We start from the raw sequence: 22,157 nt of genomic DNA on the forward strand, positions 1-22,157 counted from the left end.
ATTTTTTCGTTGGCGATGCATGGATACAATAGTTTAGGAATTATGCAAATACTGTAAAGGATTGTGATACGTTTTTAAATTAAAGATGAAAAACTGTATAAACTTACTGCATTTTTCAAGTCTTGAGGATATTCTCACTTAGGATCCTTGGAAGGAATACAGCCCATCATTTCTTTTGAAAATATATGTTACGTATTTTTGTTGCAAATCCGCTTGGATCTCTTCGCTATGTTTCTACGAAACGAACAGTGTAGGCTACCTGATCTAACCTAGCTTAGATTATTTAGCGCAACAACTAAAAAGTTGAAGCGAGGTACCTGTTGAGATTTGAAGTTTGAATTCAAGCTATCTTGTACCTTATCAGCATTCAAATTTTTTACAGTGACGTTCACATAACGAGCAACGCGTTCTGAGGTTCTAGGAACTCATCATCGGATTGTCAATTTGAAATCGCATCACCAAAACTATTAAAATATGCGTCTACGTCGTAAGAATATAAAGCGTGTTAAATAAAGAGGCGGCGAATCACTGAACAATCAACCTCTTCTGTCCCCTTTCCTAGCCCTACCACAGCTCGCGCTTGCGCAACAGTCTGTGTCACCTTCAACAGCTGTAGTGTCCGGCCACGTTTTTTGATGCTACTCCAATCAATTAGCAGAAGTGGACGATTGTGAATTAAGATGAGGGGTTTTCCCAAAAGTATTTTATTTTATAGCTACTGTTTTGCATCCTTTGGCAGTTCTTATGCTTTGGTTTGAACACTGATAGTCCGTTGGTGAGGGCCTTGTACCTAGAAATGCGTTGCTGCTAGAATGTGTTGAATTTTATTAAATTGTAACGCTCCAACATAATAACCTCTATCTCCCATCTGTAAGAAATAGATATCTCTAGATTCATTAAACAACCAGACTCTCACAAAGAAAACAGCTTCAAACGTTTGATTACTTTAAAAATGAATGAATGTGTTAAACATTTAACTTTAAGCATGTAAGGGAGCATAAGGTTTAGAAAAGGTTTTGGAAATCTGTAAGTGATCAGATTACGAAACAACAAATGAATATAGACTCTTTAATTCGCGGTCCATTTCAAGCACAAGAAAATTATCACGCATCTCAATGTATAGAAGATGGCGCTATGGTTGGCCCGCTAGATGGCACTACCATACGCCAAAAGGATATCAACTGCGTGTAAGAACTATTGCTTGTCCTGTGTTACCTGTTTCTAAAACTACAATTCCCGGAGCTATTTCTGGAAAAAGTGTGGAAGTCAAACAACAGACCAACTTAAATTTCATTTGTCAAGGATATGAATTTTCTGCCCCCCCCCCACCCCCACCCCCAAGAACCATGGACCTTGTCGTTGGTGGGGAGGCTTGCGTGCCTCAGCGATATAGATAGCCGTACCGTAGGTACAACCACAACGGAGGGGTTTCTGTTGAGAGGCCAGACAAACGTGTGGTTCCTGAAGAGGGGCAACAGCCTTTTCAGTAGTTGCAAGGGCAACAGTCTGGATGATTGACTGATCTGGCCTTGTAACAATAACCAAAACGGCCTTGCTGTGCTGGTACTGCGAACGGCTGAAAGCAAGGGGAAACTACGGCCGTAATTTTTCCCGAGGGCATGCAGCTTTACTGTATGATTAAATGATGATGGCGTTCTCTTGGGTAAAATATTCCGGAGGTAAAATAGTCCCCCATTCGGATCTCCGGGCGGGGACTACCCAAGAGGATGCCGTTATCAGGAGAAAGAAAACTGGCGTTCTACGGATCGGAGCGTGGAATGTCAGATCTCTTAATCGGGCAGGTAGGTTAGAAAATTTAAAAAGGGAAATGGATAGGTTAAAGTTAGATATAGTGGGAATTAGTGAAGTTCGGTGGCAGGAGGAACAAGACTTCTGGTCAGGTGACTACAGGCTTATAAACACAAAATCAAATAAGGGTAATGCAGGAGTAGGTTTAATAATGAATACGAAAATAGGAATGCGGGTAAGCTACTACAAACAGCATAGTGAACGCATTATTGTGGCCAAGATAGATACGAAGCCCACACCTACTACAGTAGTACAAGTTTATATGCCAACTAGTTCTGCAGATGACGAAGAAATTGAAGAAATGTATGATGAAATAAAAGAATTTATTCAGACAGCGAAGGGAGACGAAAATTTAATAGTCTTGGGTGACTGGAATTCGAGTGTAGGAAAAGGAAGAGAAGGAAGCGTAGTAGGTGAATATGAATTGGGGCTAAGAAATGAAAGAGGATGCCGCCTGGTAGAATTTTGCACAGAGCACAACTTAATCATAGCTAACACTTGGTTTCAGAATCATGAAAGGAGGTTGTATACATGGAAGAACCCAGGAGATACTAAAAGGTATCAGATAGATTATATAATGGTAAGACAGAGATTTAGGACCAGGTTTTAAATTGTAAGACATTTGCAGGGGCAGATGTGGACTCTGACCACAATCTATTGGTTATGAACTGTAGATTAAAACTGAAGAAACTGCAAAAAGGTGGGAATTCAAGGAGATGGGACCTGGATAAACTGAAAGAACCAGAAGTTGTACAGAGTTTCAGGGAGAGAATAAGGGAGCAATTGACAGAAATGGGAGAAATAAATACAGTAGAAGACGAATGGGTAGCTTTGAGGGATGAAGTAGTGAAGGCAGCAGAGGATCAAGGCTAGTAGAAATCCTTGGGTAACAGAAGAAATATTGAATTTAATTGATGAAAGGAGAAAATATAAAAATGCAGTAAATGAACCAGGCAGAAAGGAACACAAACGTCTCAAAAATGAGATCGACAGGAAGTGCAAAATGGCTAAGCACGGATGGCTAGAGGACAAATGTAAGGATGTAGAGGCTTATCTCACTAGGGGTAAGATAGATACTGCCTACACGAAAATTAATGAGACCTTTGGAGAAAAGAGAACCACTTGTATGAATACCAAGAGCTCAGATGGAAACCCAGTTCTAAGCAAAGAAGGGAAAGCAGAAAGGTGGAAGGAGTATATAGAGTGTCTATACAAGGGCGATGTACTTGAGGACAATATTATGGAAATGGAAGAGGATGTAGATGAAGCTGAAATGGGAGATACGATACTGTGTGAAGAGTATGGCAGAGCACTGAAAGACCTAGTCGAAACAAGGCCCCCGGAGTAGACATCATTCCATTGGAACTACTGATGGCCTTGGGAGAGCCAGTCCTGACAAAACTGTACCATCTGGTGAGCAAGATGTATGAAACAGGCGAAATACCCTCAGACTTCAAGAAGAATATAATAATTCCAATCCCAAAGAAAGCAGATGTTGACAGATGTGAAAATTACCGAACTATCAGTTTAATAAGCCACAGCTGTAAAATACTAACACTAATTCCTTACAGACGAATGAAAAAACTAGTAGAAGCCGACCTCAGGGAAGATCAGTTTGGATTCCGTAGAAATACTGGAACACGTGAGGCAATACTGACCTTACGACTTATCTTAGAAGAAAGATTAAGGAAATGCAAACCTACGTTTGACAATGTTGACTGGAATACTCTCTTTCAAATTCTAAAGGTGGCAGGGGTAAAATACAGGGAGCGAAAGGCTATTTACAATTTGTACAGAAACCAGATGGCAGTTATAAGAGTCGAGGGACATGAAAGGGAAGCAGTGGTTGGGAAGGGAGTAAGACAGGGTTGCAGCCTCTCCCCGATGTTATTCAATCTGTATATTGAGCAAGCAGTAAAGGAAACAAAAGAAAAATTCGGAGGTTGTATAAAAATCCATGGAGAAGAAATAAAAACTTTGAGATGACATTGTAATTCTGTCAGAGACAGCAAAGGACTTGGAAGAGAAGTTGAACGGAATGGACAGTGTCTTGAAAGGAGGATAAAGGATGAACATCAACAAAAGCAAAACGAGAATAATGAAATGTAGTCGAATTAAGTCGCGTGATACTGAGGGAATTAGATTAGGAAATGAGACACTTGAAGTAGTAAAGGAGTTTTGCTATATGGGGAGCAAAATAACTTATGATGGTCGAAGTAGAGAGGATATAAAATGTAGACTGGCAATGGCAAGGAAAGCGTTTCTGAAGAAGAGAAATTTGTTAACATCGAGTATAGATTTAAGTGTCAGGAAGTCATTTCTGAAAGTATTTGTATGGAGTGTAGCCATGTATGGAAGTGAAACATAGACGGTAAATAGTTTGGACAAGAAGAGAATAGAAGCTTTCGAAATGTGGTGCTACAGAAGAATGCTGAAGATTAGATGGGTAGATCACATAACTAATGAGGAAGTATTGAATAGGATTGGGGAGAAGAGAAGTTTGTGGCACAACTTGACCAGAAGAAGGGATCGGTTGGGAGGACATGTTCTGAGGCATCAAGGGATCACCAATTTAGTATTGGATGGCAGCGTGGAGGGTGAAAATCGTAGAGGGAGACCAAGAGATGAATACACTAAGCAGATTCAGAAGGATGTAGGTTGCAGTAGGTGCTGGGAGATGAAGAAGCTTGCATAGGATAGAGTAGCATGGAGAGCTGCATCAAACCTGTCTCAGGACTGAAGACAACAACAACAACAACATGAATTTTCTGCTAACTTTATTATTGTTCCATTACTCAGTAAACAAATTATATTGGATATGGAGTTTCTTAACACACATAAGGCAATTTTAAACTTTAAAGAAGGAAGTGTGAATTTGACTGTTGCCGAAATGTTTGAAATTTTTCGAGTGTTTAACAAAATCTGAATCAGACACAAAATGTTTAAGATTTCTTACTTCTGATGTTTTCGCTGGGCATTATGACGACAATGTGTTCATTCATGACAACGACAATAGATACAGAGGCGCGATGGATGATATAATTAATAGCGAAGAATTAATTAATGAAAAGGTTAAGATAGCTGAAGTGCCAGATGACATTACAAGAGAAGAACTGCACCAAATTTTGACTTCACATGCTACAGTATTTAGTCATCACACAGGAACTACACAAGCCTTACAATATTTATTTAAAGTAAAAGAACACACACAATTTCGGGGGGAAACGTACTCTATTCCTATGGCTTACAAAGACAAGGTTAAGAGTGAACTTCAATACATGTTAGATCAAGGCGTTATTGAGCCAGCAGTCAGTCCTTATACCAGCCCATTACACGTCGTTCTTAAAAAGGATGGGTCAATTCGTTTGGTTCTGGTCTCCAGACAGATAAATAATATCATCATTCCTGAAACTGACCGTCCACAAAATCTAGATGAACTTCTTCAACATTTCCATGGAATTAAAGTTTTATCCACAATTGATATGCGCGCAAGTTTTTGGCAAATAGAACTTCACCCTGATTGTAGAAAATACACTGCCTTTTTAGCCTTTGGTAACTGTTATCAATTTCGGAAATTACCGTTTGGTCTTACTGTATCTTCACCAGTATTCATTCGTAGTTTAAACGAAATTTTACCTGTTTATCTTCGTGACAATATTACTTCATATGTTCACGATACTCTTATTGCTAAACGTTCTTGGAGTGAGCACAACAAAATTTTGGATTCATTATTACGTATTTTTGCAAGAGCTGGCATTACAGTGAACTTGGAAAAATCTGAATTTGGTCGTTTCAGGTGAAATTTCTTGGTCACATTATTTATACAGAAGGTATTCTTTCTGATCCAGAGAAACTAGACGCTATTCGTAATTATGCCGTTCCTACTACAAAACGTGATGTTCGTAGCTCCCTTGGCGTCTGTAATTTTCTTAGGCACTTTTATTAGATTGGACGATTTGGCCACACCTCGTTTATGTGAACTATCTGGAAAGAATTCTAATTGGTGTTGGGATGAGGAAGCTCAATCAGAATTTCAACAACTTTGTGATGCTTTAGTTGCTGCTCCACTTCTTTCACATCCGGATTTATCTAAAGATTTTAATTTGGCGACGGACTCATCATACAAAGGCCTAGGTGCACACTTATTTCTAGAGATAGAAGAAAACGGCGTTGTAGTACAGAAAACTATTGCATTTGGAGTGTGTTCTCTCTAAATCAGAAAAGAATTATTCGATTACGGAACTTGAAGCCTTGGCTGTTGTTTGGGCTTTCACAAAATTTCGGACATTTTTGTATGGGAGACATACTAAGGTTTACACCGATCATCGAGCTCTGAAATTTCTTCTGTCAACAAAATTAAATCGTGGAAGATTGTCACGATGGGCGCTATATCTACAGGAATTTGACTTTAGTATTGTTTACATATTGGGTTCTTCAAATATAATTTCTGATGCTTTATCACGTGCACCTATGGGTTTGAAACAAAGTGCTGAGGAGGATTGCAAGGAAAAAAATTTATTGTTTGATGTATATTCAAGGTGTTACATTTGAAAATTTTATTTTGTCTTCGCTCCAGGACATCGCTAAGGAGCAAAATATGGATCCAATCTGGAAGGATATTAAGGAGAAGTGGAGGAGAAAGGAAATCGTAGCGATTAGACAATATTATTTAGTTCGCAATGATATTCTTTTTAAACGAAAATCGGTCGACAACTCTGGTTAGTTTGCGTGCCTGATGAGTGGGTTAATAAATTTATTTGGCATACACATTTCAGTTATGCACACTTTGGTCCCAGAAAATGCTTTCACGAATTACGAGAAAATTGCTACTTCAGTAATATGGAAAAACGTATTCTATTTGTTTTTGCCAAATTGAAATTATGTCAAATGGCTAAGCCGCCGACTATTTCTCACAGAGCACCGTTGTTTCCTATCATTCCAGCGAAATTAAAGGAGATGGCGGCAGTCGATTTGTTCGGTCCAATGGCTCGTTCTACTAATGGTTTTACGTACATTTTGGTAGCAGTGGAATTGACGCTCGTTCAGTATTTAATGCTTTCATCAAACATTTTCTTTAAGAAGTGGGTCATGTTGATAAGGTTATATCAGATAATGGATCACAGTTTCGCTCTAAAATTTGGCTTCATACTCTACGGCGTCGTAAGATTAAACCAATTTTCATTTCACTTTTTCACCCTCAATCTAATGCCTCAGAGAGATGGATGAAGGAAATCAATAAATTGTGTCGACTTTATTGTCATCAGAATCACAGAACATGGGATCAGTATCTTCATATTTTTCAAAACATTCTGAATGAACTCCCTAATGATTCAACTTCTTTACCGCCTATATTGATATTAAAAAACAAAGCACCGACAAATCGCACTTCTGAAATATTTCCTTTTCCGCCTACACGGAAACTGCGGCATTCTAAAGTTGTGCCAAAGGCAGGATTCGAAACTGCGACCGTAGCGGTAGCGCAGTTCCAGACTGTAGCGCCTAGAACCGCTCGGCCACTTCTGTCGGCGGTATTTGTATGTCTTCGGTTATGCTCCCTCAAGACAAAGCACCCAGTTTCTAACTGTGATTTTTGTTTTATTGCGTTAAAGTTCAACAAAAAATTATACCTCTTAAAGAGCAGATTAGAGCAGCATTTTAAATTTTTAAATTCGGTCAGTAATTGCGCGAAATAATGAAAATGGAATTTTTGTTGACTCTGAAAGCCGTAAGATGATAATTTGCAACTGATGCCATGTTCCGGGTTCTGGGTTCCGGGTTATAGGTTCGTGGATAGTCGCTAAGTGATGCATGGTGATTAAAAAAGAAAGAACAGATTTCAATTGTTTTTTACAGAGAAACTATTAAAGATAGAAAGACATTACGCGTAGCATGGATAAAGAAATGTTGAAAGGTTTGACACTGCTGTGCTGTTTGAAGTGATATGGCGACTACACCAAAAAAGAAATCATTTTGTGGGTTGGAATCTACCCGAACCTAATCGATTTTTCAAGTGCAACGTGCATTCCGCTCTCGATTCAGCAACAAGCCGCCTTTGCACAAGCAGACTTGTTACTGGTATAACAAATTCTTGGAAGTTGGTTGCATGTGCAAGGCGAAGAGCGCTGGTCAGCCAGGCACGACTGATGAAAATGTCGAGCGTATCTGAGACGAACGCATGTGGAGTCCTCTGAAGTCCACAAGACGGGCAGGCCGGGAACCTCAGCTTCATCAAACAACGGCGTGGCGTCTTATGAAACGACGGCTGCATATGAAGCCTTACAAGTTGCAGTCACTGCAGCAATTGCCTCCCGGTGACCATAATAGAAGGAATGAATTTTGAATTTCATTGCCCAGGATATGGCAAGGGACGCTTTCCCCGAAGGATTCGGAAAAATCGACGCTTCGTCTGTCGGGTAACGTAAACCGCTATAATGTAAAGATATGCGGTGGTGGGGAGGGGGGGAGGAGGGGGGCGGACGTCGTAATCGAACATGAAAGAGACTCATCGATACGTGTGATGTGGTGTTTCTGTTCACCAAGTTTGTGGACTTCTCTTTTCTTGCAGAGGAAACTGTGACAGGAATGTCATACCTGGACATAATGCAAAATCTTTTCCTCAACTTCGCGATAATTTGAATTATTTCATTTTTATGCATGACCGTGCCCCGCGTCACTTTCACCTTGAGGTGTGGCATTATCTTAACAACACCGTCCCACAGTGTTGGATTGGAAGAGGTGGTTCTTGTTCATTGCTGTTGGCCCGCCAGGTAGGCTTACCACATTCTAACACCTCAAAACGGGGACATCCTCAACTAGATTGGTCAACACGCCTTTAGGAAGGCTCTAGTGCTGATCTCAATAAGACGGCAGAACAACACACCTGTAAGCACCGCTACCGCTATATCGTATATAATGGTGCTAGAATGTTTCCTTTTCTGGATTTCAATAAAAAAACAATGACTGTCGTGCCTCTTATCCGAGCATTTCCAGGTAATCGGTACTGCACTGGGATGTTTCTTGGCTTCAAAAAAGAAAATAGTTTCCATAGAACAGTCAGCGATTGTCACGCTCCTTTCTATATCTCAAGTAATCTCTTTAGGACTGGCGAATGAAACATTATTGGTACAGTTAAGTCAAATGGCTGTAAGGCACAGGATAAGCTGTTGTGAAAATCGGACGGAGGAGGAACTACCTCAGCCAAGGAAAGTACGCATCGCAGCTATCTGTAAGGTATAAAAAAAGAAACATAAGTTAGCAATATTAATCGATACTTTCGGTTTTATTAGCATAACAGACCGATTGTAAGCAAATAACAAATAATGTAATTCAGTAACCGAAGTAAGAAATACGTAAATTGTTGACGATACGACATGAAAACAATATTAAAAGTACCCTAATTCCAAAATGAAAAGAGTGTTGACATTAGCAGAAATCGTAGAAATGTATGCGAACTCTGCATTAAACGTTGCAAATACGTTCAAGCCCACACAGAGACAGTCACCTTCAAGTGCGATACTTGTTTGTAGCAAGGAATATGATATTACGCTGAGGTGACAAGTCATGGGATACCTCCTAATATCATGTCGAATCTCCTTTTGCCCCGTGTAGTGTAGCAGTTCAAATGGCTCTAAGCACTATGGAACTTAGCATCTGGGGCATCAGTCCCCTAGACTTAGAACTACTTAAACCTAACTAACCTACGGACATCACACACATCCACGACCGCAGCAGCCGCGTGGTTCCAGACTGACATGCACTCAACAAGTCGTTGGAAGTCCACTGCAGATATATTGAGCAACGCTGCCTCTACAGCCGTCCATAATTGCGAAAGTGTTATTGGTGCAGGATTTTGTGCGCGAACTGACCTGTCGATTATGACCTATAAATGTTCGATGAGATTCATGTCGGGCCATCAGAGCGCCCAAATCATTCGCTTGAACTGTCTAGAATGTTCTTAAAACCAGTTTCGAACAACTGTGACATGTGACATGGTTCACTGTCATACATAAAAATTCCATCGTTCTTTGGGAAAATGAAGTCCGTAAACGGCTGCAAATGGTCACCAAGTAGCCGAAAATAATCATTTCCAGTCAATGATCGGTTCAGTTGGACCAGAGGACACATTCCACTCCATATAAACACAGCCTACAATATAATGGAGTCACCACCGGCTTACAGAATGCCTTGTTGATAACTTGGGCCCGCGCCGCGTTCGAAACATCCATCGACTCTTAGCTATTCAGATCGGATCTCATCTGATCAGGCCACGGTTTTCTAGTCGTTTAGGGTCCAACCGACATGGTCACGAGCCCAGGAGAGACGCTGCAGGCGATATCGTGCTGTTAGCAAAGGCACTCGCGTTGATCGTCTGTTTCCATAGCCATTAATGCCAACTGTCGTAACGGATACATTAGTTGTAGGCCCCAAGTTGATTTCTCTGGCTATTTCACGCAATATTGATTGTCTGTTAGAACAGACAACTCCTCGCAAACGCCGCTGCTCTCAGTCGTTAAGTGGAAGCCTTCAGCCACTGCGTTTCCCGTGGTCAGAGGTAATTCCTGAAATTTGGTGTTTTCGGCGTATTCTTTACAGTCTGTGTCTCGTAATATTATATTCCCCAACGATTACCAACATGGAATGTCTCATGCGTGTAGCTCAACTACCATTTTTCGTCTGTTAACCTCCTCGTGCGGCCATAATCACGTCGGACACCTTTTCACGTGAAACACCTGGGTACAAATGGAAGCTCCGCCAATGCACTGTTGTTTTATATCTTGCGTACGCGATACTACCGCCGTTTGTATATGTGAATATCACGATCCTGTGACTTTTGTCACCTCAGCATATACACTACTGGCCATTAAAATTGCTACACCACGAAGATGACGTGCTACAGACGTGAAATTTAACCGACAGGAAGAAGATGCTCTGATATGCAAATGATCAGCGTTTCAGAGCATTCACAAAATGATGGCGCTGGTGGTGACACCTACAACGTGCTGACCTGAGAAACGTCTCCAACTGATTTCTCATACGCAAACAGCAGTTCACCGGTTTGGCCTGGAGAAACGTTGTTGTGATGCCTCGTGTAAGGAGGAGAAATGCGTACCATCACGTTTCCGACTTTGATATAGGTCGGATTGTAGCCTATCGCGACTGCGGTTTGTTGTATCGCGACATTGCTGCTCGCGTTGGTCGAGATCCAATGACTGTTAGCAGAATATGGAATCAGTGGGCTCAGGAGGGTAGTACAGAACGCCGCGCTGGATCCCAACGGGCTCGTATCACTAGCAATCGAGATGACAGGCATCTTATCCGCATGGCTGTAACGGATCGTGCAGCCACCTCTCGATCCCTGAGTCAACAGATGGGGACGTTTGGAAGACAACAACCATTTGCACGAACAGATCGACGACTTTTGCAGCAGCGTGAACTATCAGCTCGGAGACCATGGCTGCGGTTGCCATTGACGCTGCATCACTGACAGGAGCGCCTGCGATGGTGTCCTAAACGACAAACGTGTGTGCACGAATGGCAAAACGTCATTTTTCAGGATGAATCCAGGTTCTGTTTACAGCATCATGATGGTCGCATCCGTGTTTGGTGAAATCGCGGTGAATGCACATTGGAAGCGTGTATTCGTCATCGCCAAATTAACGTATCGCCCGGCGTGATGGTACGGGCTGCCATTGATTACACGTCTCGGTCACCCCTTGTTCGCATTGACGGCACTTTGTACAGTGGATGTTACATTTAATATGTGTTACGACCCGTGGCTCTACTCTTCATTCGATCCCTGGTAAACCCTACATTTCAACAGGATAATACACGACCGTATGTTGCAGGTCCTGTACGGGCATTTCTGGATACAGAAAATGTTCGACTGCTGTCCTGGCCAGCACATTCTCCAGATCTCTCACCAATTGAAAACGTCTGGTCAATGGTGGCCGAGCAACTGGCTCGTCACAATACGCCAGTCACTACTCGTGATGAACTGTAGTATCGTGTTGAAGCTGAATGGGCAGCTATCCCTGTACACGTTATCCGAGCTCTGTTTGACTCAATGCTCCGGCGTATCAAGGCCGTTGTTACGGCCAGAGGTGGTTGTTCTGGGTACTGATTTCTCAGGATCTATGGACCCCAGTTGCGTGAAAATGTAATCACGTGTCAGTTCTAGTATAATATATTTGTCCAATGAATACCAGTTTATCATCTGCATTTCTCCTTGGTGTAGCAGTTTTAATGGCCAGTAGTGTATTACGGCTATTGTAATACAACACAACGTGTAGAAGAAGAATGACATTCAAAACATTTAGTATATGTTTCTGATCGTGTCTCGTATTGTATAATGCATTTAGATATATGTGCGGTTACTGTATGCATCAATTACCAATCCGTTTACACAGTCAACACAAGAACACCCCATCAGGCAAGTACAGTGCGACAACTTTGACGCTGCTGTGGGTGCCAGCAGTCTGAAACAGAGAACAGTTGACACGAAGTGTTCCCAATGCAGCCGACTTATAACGATCACTACATGGGAGCCGGATGACAACTTACTTTAACTAGTTTACTGAGGGTTCATAACATATGCATTTACCTAATCTGCCCAATAATAATGAGATTGATACATATACCATCAGAGGCGACGCCTCACAATAACAGTATTGGTTCCTGAACAAAAATGTTGCAGGATTCTCGAACATATACTCAGTTCGAATATAATGAATTTCCTTGAGACAGAGAAATTGCTGTCCATGCATCAGCAAGGCTTTAGAAAGCATCGCTCCTGCGAAACGCAACTCGTCCTTTTTCTACATGATATCTTACGAACCATGGATGAAGGGTATCAGACGGATGCCACATTCCTTGACTTCCGGAAAGCTTTTGACTCGGTGCCCCACTGCAGACTCCTAACTACGGTACGAGCATATGGGATTGGTTCCCAAGTATGTGAGTGGCTCGAGGACTTCTTAAGTAATAGAACCCAGTACGTTGTCCTCGATGGTGAGTGTTCATCGGAGGTGAGGGTATCATCTGGACTGCCCCAGGGAAGTGTGGTAGGTCCGCTGTTGTTTTCTATCTACATAAATGATCTTTTGGATAGGGTGGATAGCAATGTGCGGCTGTTTGCTGATGACACTGTGGTGTACGGGAAGGTGTCGTCGTTGAGTGACTGTAGAATACAAGATGAATTGGACAGGATTTGAGACCGCTTAGAAAACACTAATACGACCTATTCTTGAGTACTGCTCGAGCGTTTGGGATCTCTGTCAGGTCAGATTGAGGGAGGACATAGAAGCAATTCAGAGGCGGGCTGCTAGATTTGTTAATGGTAGGTTTGATCATCACGCGAGTGTTACGGAAATGCTTCAGGAACTCGGGTGGGAGTCTGTAGAGGAAAGGAGTCGTTGTTTTCGTGAATCGCTACTGAGGAAATTTAGAGAACCAGCATTTGAGGCTGACTGCAGTACAATTTTACTGCCGCCAACTTATATTTCGCGGAAAGACCACAAAGATAAGATAAGATAGATTAGGGCTCGTACAGAGGCATATAGGCAGTAATTTTTCCCTCGTTCTGTTTGGGAGTGGAACAGGGAGAGAAGATGTTAGTTGTGGTACGAGGTACCCTCCGCCACGCACCGTATGGTGGATTGCGGAGTATTTATGTAGATGTAGACGTAGATGGCGCTCAAACAACGGGAAGCAGGAAGTCCTCGAGTTTTAGGGCGGCATCGTCCGACGGCTTACTACCGTGAAACAAAGCGAGCAGCGTTGTTGGCGGCAGATGCAATGCGAGACGAGTACCGCACAGCTGCAGATGCGGCTGCAGTTGTGCTGCATTGCGCCGCTGCGGTGGCGAGTTGCCAGCTGCCGGGCCAGCCAGGATGCCACGGCGCTGAACACAGCACTAGTTTCACACCCCCAAATGCTGCCGCGTTTCATTATGATTTGTTTTGCAAATAACACCTAACAACTCCTCTTCTTTGAATCCGTGAAACATCAACATCGATAGATTCACTAAGAGACAGTGAAGCATGCAGCAAAAGAAAAATACCGGGTGATCAAAAAGCCAGTATAAATTTGAAAACTTAATAAACCACGGAATAATATATATAGAGAGAGGTAAAAATTGGCACACATGCTTGGAATGACATGGGGTTTTATTAGAACCAAAAAAGAAACCAAAAGTTCACAAAATGTCCGACAGATGGCGCTGGACAGCAAAACGTCAGTGATTGCGCATGACAATCGTATATAAAAGGAGCTGTAATGAGAGAGAGAATCAGATGCGCCAGCAGTCGCAGCATGTTGACGTTACCTGAAAAGGCGCTTTTAGTGAAGCTGTATTATCAGACTGGAGAATGTGTTGGTTCAGCGTGAAACGTCCCCTTAGAAAAATTATGCAAGACTGTGCTTAAACTGACACACAGTATTTTTAGAGCAACGCAATCTGACTTTCAAAAGTCCCTACAAAAGAATGGCCCTGACTAACATTAACCTATACGTTTCACATATCACTTACCTCACAAAAATCTTGGTTATTCGAACTACTGCAATACAGCGAGCACCACTACTGCCAGCTAAATAAAAGATTGAAACTACGGAAGGCACTAACTACTGATAGGTATAGTTAGCAAATGAAAGATTTTAATAGAGAACAAACAATGTATTTACCTTAATAGTCATAATATATATATCAGTTCATGACATCCGTTCTTACAAATTTCAAAACTCCGCCATCTCTCTCCCCACAGTCACCACTGCTGGCGGCTCACCTCCAACTGCGCAACGCTACGCGCCGCTAACAGCCAACTGCCCAACACTACAATGGCGAGTATTACAACAATGCAAACCAGCCACTAACTGCACACAGCACAGCCAGTGATTTTCATACGGAGCGCTACGTGGCGTTACCAATAAGAAAACCTAAACAGCCTACATACAAGCGTTAATATCCTATCGCCATAGGAAGGAAATTCGAACGGGTGAAGGTCCGTTGACAAATGCAGCTGTGGCGAGAATGACTTCAAAGTTCGAAGCCACGGGCTGTTTAGACGATAGACCTCGTAGTGGCCGACCGAGCACAAGGCGTAATGCTGCTGAGACAGTTCAGGATGAAATGGAGACTGTAGCGGGTTCGTCTATGCACGGGGAAGTCAGCGCTCGTGCAGTCGCACGTCGCACCGGCATTCCATATACTTAGGCGCCCTTCCGATGCTATCCGTACAAAATCCATCGGCATCATGAACTGTTACCTAGAGATTTAGTGAAGCGGAAGGCATTTGCGGTGTGGGTGTTCCAGAAGGTGACGAAAGATGACGATTGGTTAAGTAACGTATTGTGGACCGACGAAGCTCATTTCACGCTCCGAGGGTCTGTCAACGCCTACAACTGCAGAATTTGGGCTACCGAAAATCCTACAACTGTCGTGGAAACTCCATTGCACGACGAGAAAGTCTCGGTAGGGGTTGGATTTACCACATTTACTGTTATCGGGCCTTTTTTCTTCGAGGAAATGCGTGATTCTGGTTTTGTAACTGCTATCGTGACGGTTGAGAAGTACGCCGATATGTTACAGAATCGCATCATCCCCAGCCTGGCTGATAAACACCTGCTGGAACGTACGATGTTTATGCAGGATGGCGCTCCACCCCATATTGCTAGACCCGTGAAAGATCACTTGCGCGCGTCGTTTGGTGAAGATCGTGTGCTCAGCCGCCACTTTCGTCATGCTTGGCCTCCCAGGTCCCCAGAACTCAGTCCGCGCGATTATTGGCTTTGGGGTTACCTGAAGTCGCAAGTGTATCGTGATCGACCGACATCTCTAAGGATGCTGAAAGACAACATCCGACGCCAATGCTTCACCATAACTCCGGACATGCTTTGCAGTGCTGTTCACAAAATTATTCCTCGACTACAGCTATTGTTGAAGAATGATGGTGGACATATTGAGCATTTCCTGCAAAGAACATCATCTTTGCTTTGTCTTACTTTGTTATACTAATTATTGCTATTCTGATCAGATGAAACGTCATCTCTCGAACATTTTTTGAACTTTTGTATTTTCTTGGTTGTAATAAAACTCCATGTCATCCAAGCATGTATGTCAATTTGTACCTCTCTATCTACATTATTCCATTATTTATTCAGTTTTCAAATTTATACTGGCTTTTTGATCACCCAGTACATTTTTAATTGCAAAAATCTGTTTGACATTAATATCTATACAGGGTGATTCAAATGGAAAGAATAGATTTCAGTTGTATATTACAGAGAAGTTCTGAAAGATACAAACACATTGCGCATGACACTGGATAGAGGAAGGTTCAAAGTTTTATGTTCGCACGGACACTCTACTTCGTTCATCATAAGAATAAAACGAAAGTACAAACACAAACGTGATGATTGGTCAATAGCTTACACTGGTGTTGTTAGTCTCATAGACGTAGGTCCTACTTATTTATTACATATCTTATTATTAAGTTATGGCAAATGAAACTTTGAGATATTCTGATGTATTAACAACGATCAACGTTTTTCTTTATCGTGTTTTACCTGTGTACTTTGTATTCCAAAATTGTGTACGGTCACAGTCTCTGTACTGTTGTGCTATGATTTTTGCATCATTAATACCTAGTGTGAAAGTTGATGACGTTGTTGCCTGTTCCATAGTGAAACACGTACGTGAAACACCCGTCAGAAAGCACTGAAAAACAAGTTTTTCTTAAGGTTTTTCACAAATTTACGAGGAAAAAAATCAGCTTTGACCTCTTACAGGAACAGTATTTACTAAAGATACGGATGTATAGTATACGCTATACATTGGCTCCATTGGTAGCCTTTCGGATGGCACTACTGTATAGTTCATGGGTCAAGGGTTCAAGCCTCGTTCTAATTGTGAATTGTTTTCTTTCAAACTGAAATACCCGAATCTTTTAAAGGTTAAATTCATCAAATGTGTGCTAACAGGTATGTAATCACAATTTTAATTAAAAACCCACACCTGCTTGTTTTTAATCACATACTGCACACAAAATACCAGTTTTGACTGCAAATATAAATTCTAAATTATCGATAGTAGTAGGGTAGTGGCGGCGTCAGCGCAGTTTTGATATCAAATTGAAATGCAAATTAATTAAATGTATCAATTAACCAGAGATCTAGTGTTACGCTTTCCAGTAGAAGTGTTGTCTGTGATTTGGAATAAAGTCTTTCCATTCAACCACATACATGCATTGGATCCTATGGAGAAGTTTTTTAAAGATTACAGCCACTAGTGAATGATGTTTGTGGCACTTTCATACCTTGAAATAAGTCACTTTTTTTCTAACCGATCTGTTACAGTAAAATTCCAATATGGTTTTAGATAGTCCCTATGCATCTTGCAACTGCTCCTCAGACCCTTCCCCGCCATCCGTACAGCACAGCACAATGTGATCATCGCAATTTAAGTCGGAACTAAGCAGAAGTCAGAGAGATCTAGATCTGCCACATTCTACAATCCATGTGAAACAGTGAGCTGAGTTAATGCTACCGGACTGTGTTTTGACCACTCGATGGAAATGGAAACATGTTGTCGTAGCTGCGCCAACTGTGTACGATGTGTAAGGTCAGCACCAAATGAAGCCTGCTGCTGCAACACAAGGTAATATAAAAGACAGTACAAACAGTTACAGTGGTGTTTCTTATCAGGAAAATTAGGAAGACTCAACATCATACAAGTATTGCAGTCCGAAGCAGATCCGCTTCCCTCAGAGTCCATTCATGTCTATCACTCAAACATTCTATCATCACTATTCTGTACCATCCAACAGAGAAAATCTTCATCTGATAGATTTTTTGCCGCATCTCTCTCTTCTGATATATCGAAAACAAATATTGTCTGCGTTACAGCGTTGATCATATAGGTTGATCCTATTAAATATACAGGTTTTGATCCATTGAAGCAGGTTGCCAGTGAACAATATCGCTTGCACAGAACTAGAGTAAAGTTTCATTGTCGGTACTGTATGAGGACCATCTACCACAGATTACCAGTCGCAAGAGAGGGTCCCTGTTTTGTTGTTTGATACACCGCTTTTTCTGTTGTAACACGCTTCGTACACTGCCATACATTTTGTTTTTTCCGCCACAATTTCGACGTCTGTGTCAGGTTCTAAAATGACATTAACACGTTTTGATTCATTGGCTCTCACGAAAACTAGACATCGCGTGGTGTAAATTGTATTGTTGCTGCTGCTCCCCCAACACACACACACACACGCGCGCGCGCGCGCGCGCGTCGAGTGACTGAAATAAATGACAGTCACAACATAAGGAAACTATAAGAGTTTTGAGGCATTGTGGAGCGTCTCCAAACTGCTGTCCGAAGGTGATTGACGACCTCTACTTCACAGTGACAGAGTAGCTGATGGCGCTTGTTCTGTTTCATTGATTCCTCATATTGCTACCATGTACGTGATCACTGTTTCGGGGTTAGCCATCCCCAGAAGGTGTTGCCCCCTCCACCAAGACTCTTTCTCCATCTGAAACAACCGATGTCAGTGAATCATTATGTGGTAATTAACAGCGTATCAGTGGACGGATGGGATGGAAAAGACACCGTCGATATACTGTAATAATAAGTATCACAGTTGACAGTACAAACAATTTTAGCAATTTTACCGTAATTTCAACTCCAACCAATGACATGGCAGCATGCTTCCCAACTACTGTATCATCGCTAAACAGGCCCTCCACTACTTTGCGACTACCATTGGGAATGTAGTGAGATGACTGCGTTACGTTCATTCATTGTTAATTCTCGAACATACCAGACAGTGACTTACATATCTCTAGCACTTCGATCATAGTGCATAGTTTACGATCTTTCTGTATGTGGATGGGAGTCACAGAGCATTCTCGTCTTCTTAGGATGAAGTTAGAGACTGGAAGATCTCCTTACAGCACTGGCACCGATTTAATCTGCAGCTGACCAAAAGTAGACCGCTGTGTTCCACATTTCATGGAGGAACAGTGCGAACCGTGGCTGTAACAACTGTCCTGCACCCATCCAAGAGCTCAAGACTTTTTCTCCATACGCGCTAGTGTCGAGGAGGATGGCATCCCTTATCTGTGTACAGTAGATATGAAACTGTTGTGATGATATAACTGATGTTTAAGAAGAAGCAACTTGTGGTTTGATGCATGACGGAGCTCCAGACGGATGGAGTTTGCAGCATTTTATGTAAATCAACAGCGCTATCAATTATAAACTATTGTTCTAGTCTCTAGGCTCATTACCAAGAAAATATTGGTAAGATAGAACATAAACACCTGCACTCGTAAGGCTACAAGGTTCTGCACTTAAATACGCCACAATTTTGGGTCGTTGCTGTTTCCGACATATTAGTCGTATGGAATGCAATACTGTTACTATCCCAATGTCAAAAATATATTTCCAGCGCATGACACACATTCTCCTTGCAGGTTTCTCTACGAAAACTATGGTGACAAACTGTAAAATGAAAAACTACTTCCTTAAAACATCGATTCCTTGTGGTGCATGTACAATATAGCTTTCAAGAGGCGTATAGCCCCCACTGTTCACATCCGATCACGATTCAGAAATTATACTATGCTCGCATCAGTCCTATACAAAATGATCATTAGTAATGGAGAATGCCTCTTACAAAGAAAGAGACAAATCCATAGCATCGGTGTTTGACATGTGAAATTACTCGTCATGCCGCCACTAACTACGTAAACAGGACATCTGTTAAGCAGGGATTGTAGTACCTTACAAACACTACTTTACAAACACCTGTCGCTAACTTAAAATCACCGTAGTTATGAAACTGAAGACTCGATTTATGCCCAAGATGCGGCAAGGGAATGGAGTACGTCGCATAAATTTTCGGTCGTCTAAAGGAATGTGTCGAAACAGGATGGAAGTCCTCTGATGACCGAGAGGTTTGCTGTTAACGATCGCGAGTAGACAGTGCTCCAGATCACACACAGAACATGCAGTTGTATAAGAGTCAAATGCAGGTTATGTCACACAACTGATGCTTCCCAACAGAACAACGGAAAAAATGGTCAAATGACCTGTAGAAAAGTGTCCCCTCTCACTAGAAAACATCATCAGTCTACCATTTAATCCTACCTCGTTACAACTCCCATCTCAACCGATCACTTCATCGACTCTCTGTCATCCTTTAACGCATATGCAGGTAAGCTTAGAGGCAGATTTTTCTCTTTTTTTCCAGGAAAGCATCAAAGACAGCAATCAACTCGTGTGTGTCACTATTACCTCAATAGGCATACAGTATAATGTTGGCACGACGAAAAATAAAGGACTGTTTCCCTGGTTCGAGCTGCTTCCATCTCAACGTTTACTCGTATTCCTCTTGCTGTCGTATACTCATTCCCATGTACAACAATTGTTCTGCACCAGTCAGAAAATATGCAAGTACTCCCTCAATTTCCCCACATTTCGGTGTATTTTTCCTCAATTTATACTATTTTCCGCCATTTTATCGATGTTATGTCACTGAGATATCTGAAAAGAGAATGAAATACTTTTTCACTGTTTATGGGGGAACAATACAGGAGCCCTCTCGTAAGATTAATAGTTTGCTGCATATAGTCTTCCTCCAGTACAGACGACAAAACTTTGTGCAGATCTGTGCAAAGGATTTCGAACACTGGCCTCCAACTCCAATGGAGCATTACGGTATATGTGCTGATAACAAGCAGATGGTATTTGTTTTTCGATATCTCGGGAGAGAAAGACGCGGTAAAGTCTTATAGGAGGTACCATTAAAGGAAGTGATATAACTGGTTAAAGTTTTGAAGCAGATAGTTATCTCAAAACTACACCGCTATTGCTCATAAAACTAATATAAATCGGTTGTCTCTATTCTCGTGGGCACATGACTGTCTTTTGTTTATCGTCAAGATTGCGTGTTTAAAAAATAGGTGTTATTTCATACTTCATAACCTCTAATTATAAAGCAGACACCACTTGAATTATAGTTTGTTGTGTAATCTAGAAATGATAGTGGTTTTTTTTCCGAAATGTGCGTAGATTGCATGAAACAAGTTGTGATGGTCAAATTGCTTATAAAACTGGAACGCTAGAATCTGCTGCTTTATTACAGAAATTTTAGACATTTGGGAAGAGGTGATGACTCTCATAATTTGTTTCGTAAACGCCTCTATGATATAGCGTCGCAATGGGAAAACGGGCCCTGCCTTAGTGTACAAAACAGCACCGACCTCTTGAGTTATAGCTTGTTGTTGTCAAACGTAAAATGATTGGTTTTTCCCGACATGTGAGCTAATGGTGAGAAAGATAGTATTCTCTAATGTTACTTCATGTGTCTGAAATGTTTGTAATACACACGTGATCATCTGCGATCGATGGCAGTTCACTTCGCTGGATGTCGCAAAATGATGAGATGCAAATTGTATCCTGCAATTGATGGTAAAAACTATACCGATTTTGCTCATAAAACTAAAATAAAATGGACTGTGCTTATTTTGTGAAAAAAGGGCATTTATTATCGTCGCGATTGTGTTTTCCTTTTGTAATAGTTGCTTAATCATAGAAGTCACGTTGATGTTAAATGCAAATGCCCAGTGCTCGTAACGGCGTGGTGGCCGACTTGCCTAAGAGGTCGCGCCTGTCCCTTTAGACAAACAAACCGCAGTCAGGAGAGCCATTATTCATCACGGTTTTGTTCTGAGGGATGCCGGCGTTGCTTTCTGTTGTATGTGTAACTGATTGCCTGGCACTGCCACACATTGTACTGAAGACACTGACCTGGGGCTGCGGTCGCTTTAGATGGAAGAATTCCTGTGTTGCAAGAAGCTGACTTCTGAAAACGCCATCTGGAGCGTTCTCCGTTATTTTGTTGTTGTTCCAGAGGGATCCAATCTTTCCAAGAAATATGTTTAACAGATTGCAAGAAAGAGTTCCATTGACTTTAAATACAATTGTTATCCATTGCCGAACTGCGAGCTACTGGGTGAGGGGGTGGGGGCGTGTCTACTATGGGTGGTCACCGGACATGGACGCGCTGTAGCTCTGGGGGCGAAGTATGGGGGCTCAGTCAAATGTTCAATTGTGTGTGAAATCTTATGGGACTTAACTGCTAAGCTCATCAGTCACTAAGCTTACACACTACTTAACTGAAATTATTCTAAGGACAAACACACACATCCATTCCCAACGGAGGACCTGAACCTCCGCCGAGACTAGCCGCACAGTCCATGACTGCAGCGCCTAGACCGCTCGGGGTTCAGTCGCTATATTTTAGACGAACAAGTTGCACTTGAGATGGCTGGCCTTTTCTCTCCTA

The sequence above is a fragment of the Schistocerca gregaria genome, chromosome 5 (assembly GCF_023897955.1).
Source record: "Schistocerca gregaria isolate iqSchGreg1 chromosome 5, iqSchGreg1.2, whole genome shotgun sequence".
Taxonomy (NCBI): Eukaryota; Metazoa; Arthropoda; class Insecta; order Orthoptera; family Acrididae; genus Schistocerca; species Schistocerca gregaria.